Raw genomic sequence first — 6915 nt, forward strand, 5'->3', positions numbered from 1 at the left:
TAAAGGATTGTCTTAACCCACACACAAACCACTGTGTTCCCCCTGACTCACTCCAATAGGGTACCCACATTTCTGCAGAACACACACACACACACACACACACACACACACACACACACACACACACACACACACACACACACACACACACACACACACACACACACACACACACACACACACACAAACACACTCACCCGTGCACATGCACATGCCCACTCACCGAATGCATGCATTCATGAACACAGATTTAAAAACGGTCAAACTCTGATTTTATTGAAAAGAGATAATACAAATTGAGCGGCTACCTCCTTTTTATGGAGACTATTTTTTGTTTACTAGTAATTAGAAGTCGATGATGAGTTGGAGCGATTCATTGATTTAAATATATACAACCAAATGTGGGTGTTATGTTTCCTATTAATCATTAGTTCTTCATCCGAGACCCACACACATATATGTTGCTGTATTGCTCAGTGCGATGGTTACAGTCATAACGCCGTGACTAGTATATACCATACTTCTGCCTGATTGACTAATGCTTCAGGCCCCCATTGAGGATACAGTGACAAGCCATTACAAATACCACAATTGCGTCATAAGCAACCATGAATGAGCCAACCATCAAAACATGAATTCTTCCACCGCTTTGCTACTGTGGAATATGTTGATTGGAATAATTAGGTGTGAGCCGAGACAGACAGAGAGAGAGAGAGAGAGAGAGAGAGAGAGAGAGAGAGAGAGAGAGAGAGAGAGAGAGAGAGAGAGAGAGAGAGAGAGAGAGAGAGAGAGAGAGAGAGAGAGAGAGAGAGAGAGAGAGAGAGAGAGAGAGAGAGAGATATTGATAATGGGGAAGATTCTCTTATATTCTTTTTCTTTATTTTCAGATTTTTGTTATTACAAACGTTGTTTTGTTTATGTTGGCACGACACATCGCCTGCTTGGCCGAATGGTTTCCTGAAATGAGTGTAGCGTAGTATAGTTTGACGACGATCCTCACACATTTTTACCCCATAGGCCTGCGCTACCGAAAGTCAGAACAGCCGGTTTTTAGCTCCTCACGGCTGCTTGACCCGGTACACGACACGACCGCCTGGCACCTCTGCACTCTTAGCAATCATCCTTAAGCCTCCACCCTTTCATTTCAAAGGGGGTACGCGGATATTGTTTTAGATTTGGCTTGCCAGCACTCAACCGCTCCTTTGTGATCGGGTTCAATTAGGGCCGGGCACGGTTGCCATAGCTGACATCACCGGCACCAGTTGGAGACGATTGTAAACAGCAGTAGCAATAACCAGCAGTGAGCTACCATCACTGCGGCTATGGTTCAGCGTTTGGTTACTCTTGAAAGATGTTGAATGACAAGGCCCCCGTTCAATGTTTTAATTATCTGGTTTATTCAAGCTGTGGCGAGGGTTTGAGCATGGAAGGGGGACTCATGTTTTTTTTAAATAAGCAACGCCGGAACCATCGGTCAACAGCCTGGATGTAAGACACAGTGAGGGATCGCTGCCGTTCAGCACCACTTCAGCCCGCCTTAGCTGAATGTTTCCCTTATGTTAATGGAGGACTTAGGTCTGTTTCCATCCCTCCTTTTTGATCACCATTGGCCCTTTGACAAGCTCCTAGAAACAGATACACACACAGAATGATTTTTGCCCTTAAAATAAGTATATCCATGCACATATATGGCACAAAGTGGTTGAATTTAATCAGAATTAACAAACAAATCAATAACAAATATAATATTCCCATTTTTCATATTGGAATATAATATATCTTTTTAATATATTTTCATATGCTACAAGTTTGCCTCTGGGTGTGAAATATCTATTTGAATTTTCTTACTTTCAGTTCGAAAGATGCATGTCTGTGTGATATTGTGTCTGTCTAAGCCAGCCAATCTTCCTTAAATCAGCCCCCCCCCCCCTCCCCTTTCCCCCGACTAAAAAGCAAAAGGCAGAAGTGAGAAACAGTTGAGAAGTGCGCCGAGTGTCTTCCTGTTATGTATGTGCAGAACCCCCAGACGTCTGTCTAGATCGCTCGCACGCAAACTCTGGCCCGGAAACCATGGTAACAGCAGGTCTCCATACGCAGAAGGCGGAAGCAGGCCTGCGTGCTAGGGAAGTCATTGGCTTTCCGATGGCTATCGCACTAGTTTCGTGAGAAATGGGTGACTCATCTCGTGTGCTTGACCGTCCGCTTGGCGGGGCTAAGTGTCATCGTTGGTTGACGACGCAGTTCGACAGGTCAAACCGTATGCTGTCACTCAATTGTCATCTCACCACCCCCTTACCAACAAATGGATATCTTGGGATAGAAATTAGGCAAACATGAGAACAAACCGCATGCATAATTCTCATGCAGTTGTGTGTCACCCTGTGATTTGTCTTGAGTATGATGCATTCAATTATGGAAATTCCCCGGACTTCAGCATCTCTGTCTTGCACACGTCCATTTAGAGGCACCTGCACAAACGCGTCGTCGATGACGATGGCCCCGTTTGGAAAAGTAGTTTCCTTGCTGAGAAACTGAAGCACGACAGCCCTGCCTGACGTGACTGCAGGTAACCGCCAGTGTGTACATGCTCTCCGTTCTCAGCTAGCTCTCACGATGGCTGCCTGCTACCTTGGAAACTGTGGTGGGGCGCTCACCTGGCCCGCAGCTCAACCACAGCCAGAATTCTCTCGCACGTCGTCTGGTTCAGCGAAACCCACACCACAAATGTCCGTCCTATAGAAGAACAGAGAATTGTGTACAGCCACTCGCGCACGAAACGCAAAGGGTGGCGCGGAGACGAAAATGAGCGCGACGAGCAAAGCGGGGGTTTTATTTTCATCGTGAAGCATGGAATCCTCTCTGTGGTACGAGTCGGATCACAAGGGGGACAGATCCCTGTGTGTTCTGGCCTCCCGTCAGCCAATCCCCCAACTGTGGTTTCAATTGGTCTGCTCTTGGTTTCCGACATCAGGGGCCAGCTAATGGCAATTGATCGTTATAACGTATTAGTCAAATAAGCTTAAGTAAGTGCAGGCCCATGCAGGCGCTGCGTGCCGGCCTCGCGGTCGTCTGGCCCGTGCAAGGTTTCCGCGAGACAGAGTATCTTTAAACGCAGATGGTATTTCATCTCTCCGACTCTCATTCCCCTTTTTGTTCTCTCTCTCTCTCTCACTGTGTCTCTCTGTCTCTCACTCTCTCTCTCTGTGTAGAAAACAATGTTCCTTTTTATCGTTTACAATTTCAATCCATCCCTCTGAATGCCATGTGTATCATGTGCCTGCTTTGATCAAAGCACAAAAAAAACCTCAAGATATGTCCTTCACCCGAAAACATCACGTATCAATACTGTCTTTTGTCCCACTGCCTTCACTTTGTAACCCCCCCCCCCCCTACGTGGCTGATTACGGTTCTGAACGGTGGCTTCGCTCCTCTGGGTGTGGATACAGCGACAAGTCTCCGCTGTTTGTACGCGGTTGTGAGCGCCATTGCTGGAGAGAGTAGCAGCAGTAGCAGCGCCGCGTGTGGGTGTCTCCCCCACCGAGGCGGTGAAGGTCCCACAGCCACACCTGCCACAGTCTGGCTGCGAGACGCTTCCTCAAGACTCCTGCCTGAGCCGTGACCGGGCATGACGTCACGCCTACCATGTAGACTCCGGGCACCCTCAGCGAACCCCTTCTTCCTCCCCACCTCCCCCGCCGAGGGCCTCTGCGTTCCTCGCCAGCCCCCAGAGGAGGAGGAAGGAGTCAGGGCTGAGGTGGCTGGGTGAGAAACCACGCTGGTCTCCTCTTGGTTCTGTGGTGCTCCGGCGCTGTGCACCAGTAGCCCGAGACGCAGCCACATTGGGGCCACGAGGAAACCTTAAGGAGGTCACATAGAAACAGGCACTTAGAAAAACGTGCTGCACCATAAGTGGTGTGTGTGTGTGTGTGTCTGTGTGTGGGTGGCTATATAGAGTGTATGCAAAAATATGCACGAAAGAGGGAGGGAGAGTTTGGAGGATGAGACAGAAAGAAACAACATGGTAGTGCAGGTTTATTGCATGGTAAATAGAGTCTCTGTTGAACACGTTGAAACCAGAGAAGAGCTCTGCCTGTATATATGGTATTTGTGACCTGCCGCCAAGCACATTAGACTTTGTTGCAGAGAGAAAATGCAAATCACAGTGATTCAGTAGTTAGGAAAGCATGTTGTGCACAGGATGAGGTTTCGATGATTTAAATGACGTGCATTTTAGCAAGATGAGGTCAATAAATCCAAGGGAAGTCCCTTTTTTTCAAATATGTGTCTGGTTATTCTGCAGGTTCAATCTTTGAGGTTCAATGAGTAACAGAAATGTAAATTTTAGATTGCAACAAATGACTCAATCTATTGTACAAGCAAAAACTGTCTGTTGACCTGAATGTGGAGCACTTTTTTCCCTGGTCTTCTCTGAGAAGAAAGAATAAACCCACTCAACCGATATTCAGATATTGTTTGAAACTGAAAAGAATGTAATGGATAATTACATTATTATTATCCAATAATTATTCAATTATTGGATATTTGGGGTATGACTAGGGTCATCAGGGCATGAGTGTGTGATGGATGGCAGAAGTGTATCCAAGTTAGCAAACATGCCAATCTAAACAAGCTGCTAAGAAAAGCACATTGTCTTGTTCAGTACCTCTGTGGGGAGAACTTGACGAAATCAGCATGTATTTGGAGTCGAATAGCATAGGTCCAATAGTACTCAGAGTAAGGTACTCTGTATTTTTCGAAAATAAAGCCGCATTTTCTAGGGATTGTTCAAATGGGGTAGTAGAAGCTCTGGAGTAAATGCTGCGTGTGAAACCGTAAGCAAATAATTTAAATAGTGCTATTTTCCTTGGGGCCACGACTGCGCCGCGGATCCGGTCAACTGATGGGTGAGTAAGCGTCTGTGAGAAATTGGAGCTAATGCCAATTCATGCTTTAGTAAAACACTGAACTTTTTGACAGATTTAGAAGACAAGGCATCTTTTATTTCGCAAGAAATTAATTTAGACGCGGAGGCTTTGAATTATCGTTTACGGACTGAGATGACATTGTGGAAAAATGTCTTCCTCTTTTTTTTAAGTCTGTTATGAAGTGATGCCAATGTTTATTGCTTTACGAGGTTATCGCGAATCGCTGAAAACAGCACAGATAACTTCCTTTGAAGTCTTTGTGTTTGCGTAATCGACCTACAAAACGCCCCGGAAAACAAGCCGCGGTGACCCCCATGGTTCGCAAAAATCGGGATACAAGAGATCTCGAAAATACCCAACTTCACCTGCTTCCCTGTTAATCGATCACAGTGGAGGGACCAGGGAAGCAGGCTGGGGGGCTTATTGAGGTCCATTACCGCGGTCCGGTAAAAGGCCATTCCTGAGCTTCGTGGTTTTAAGGCGCTGGTTATAAACACAAAAACCACGCCAGGCTTTCAGGGTCCTTGGTGGAGGAAAACCACCACTTCCACAACAATGAATATTTTACCTTACTACCGGCAGCCCTGCTGCCTTCAGTGACCACAGGACGTGTTAAGTGTTCCCGACCAGAGGCTAAAGGGGCACTTAACAACTGATAATGCCCACTACTGCTCAGGGCTTCTGGCTGCCACTGCAGCCTGAGAGCCCCCGCCGTGGCTTGGGCCAGGCCACTCAAGTCCAACCGCTGACCCACCGGCTAACCACACACTCCACAGCCTACTGCCCCCAACACACACACACACCCACACCCACACACACCTCTACTTCCTGGTGGTAAGAGGCACATCAATGCCCCCCCCCCCCCCCCCTCTCTCTCCATGACAGCTGCCACTCCCGTGGTTGGCTTGAACCCCTGACCCCGGGATTATCACCCACCTGACCGCAGTGGTGAGGCCAGCACCAGGGGCCGTTGGTGCATCCCAGGGAGGTGAAGGGGTTAAGGGGGCCGCTGTTGGTGTCTTAACAAGGGTGCATTATGTGCATCCTTCACAATGTGTTATTTTACATTGGTAGTGAGTATGGTAGCCATTCATAGAAAATATATAAATGTAAATACATAACAAGCCTACTTAGTTATACCATAAATATCAGCTTTTACAAGTATTTTAAATCTTGTGGACCTTTGAGGCTAACATTGAGTGAAAATCCCTCACCAATCCTGCAGCAATATTTTTCCCAAAAAACTGCAATGATCAACCTAAAACAAGCACAGATTCAGCATTCCTCTCTCCACCCCTCAGCCCTGAACGCACAACATTGTTATACACAAGGAGGATGGCATCATGTACGCACTATCGCCCACTAGTCGCCCAGGAGGGAAACCCTGCGAGCCCACCCCACTAAGCCTGAGGTTCATTTAACCTGCGTGGACTGGATGTGTTTCAGGGTCGGGCAGCGGCTCACAGCAGTGGTCCTAGGCCAGACAATCTCAGGCATTGATGCTCCACCCCTGATTACATTTGCTGCGGGTGACGGAGGGGGCTTAAATGAGAGCTAATTGCAGACTGGCACTAGATGCCGTGTTTGCTGTGGTTTGACATGACATGGTAACACTCACGGTGGGGGTGGGGGTTCCCCGGGGGGCCGGCGAAGCCCAGGGAGAGAGAGGGAGTGGGTTTTGCGAAATGAACTTATGATGCTTATCATAATCTGTGGCGGTCTCCACTGTAAACACAGAGCTCTTAGTTAATAACCGGCGACTGAGAGGCGTGTGTGTCGTTTTTCTGAGTGCACCTTATGTCATTTTTCAGTGTAATGGTGCATTCCTGCGCGGGTCACGATCCTCCGAATCCGCCTCCGCAGGAGTCCAACTGAACTGCTTCTTGTTCCCGGAACTCGGGTTCTGTCCGGACGGCTTAGACTCAAGCCGAGTGGAAGGGAGAGAGAAAGACAGGCAGTGAAATGAACCTCAGGGCCCGAGGTGAAAGAC

This window comes from Gadus morhua, chromosome 5, assembly GCF_902167405.1.
Source record: "Gadus morhua chromosome 5, gadMor3.0, whole genome shotgun sequence".
NCBI classification, from domain to species: Eukaryota; Metazoa; Chordata; class Actinopteri; order Gadiformes; family Gadidae; genus Gadus; species Gadus morhua.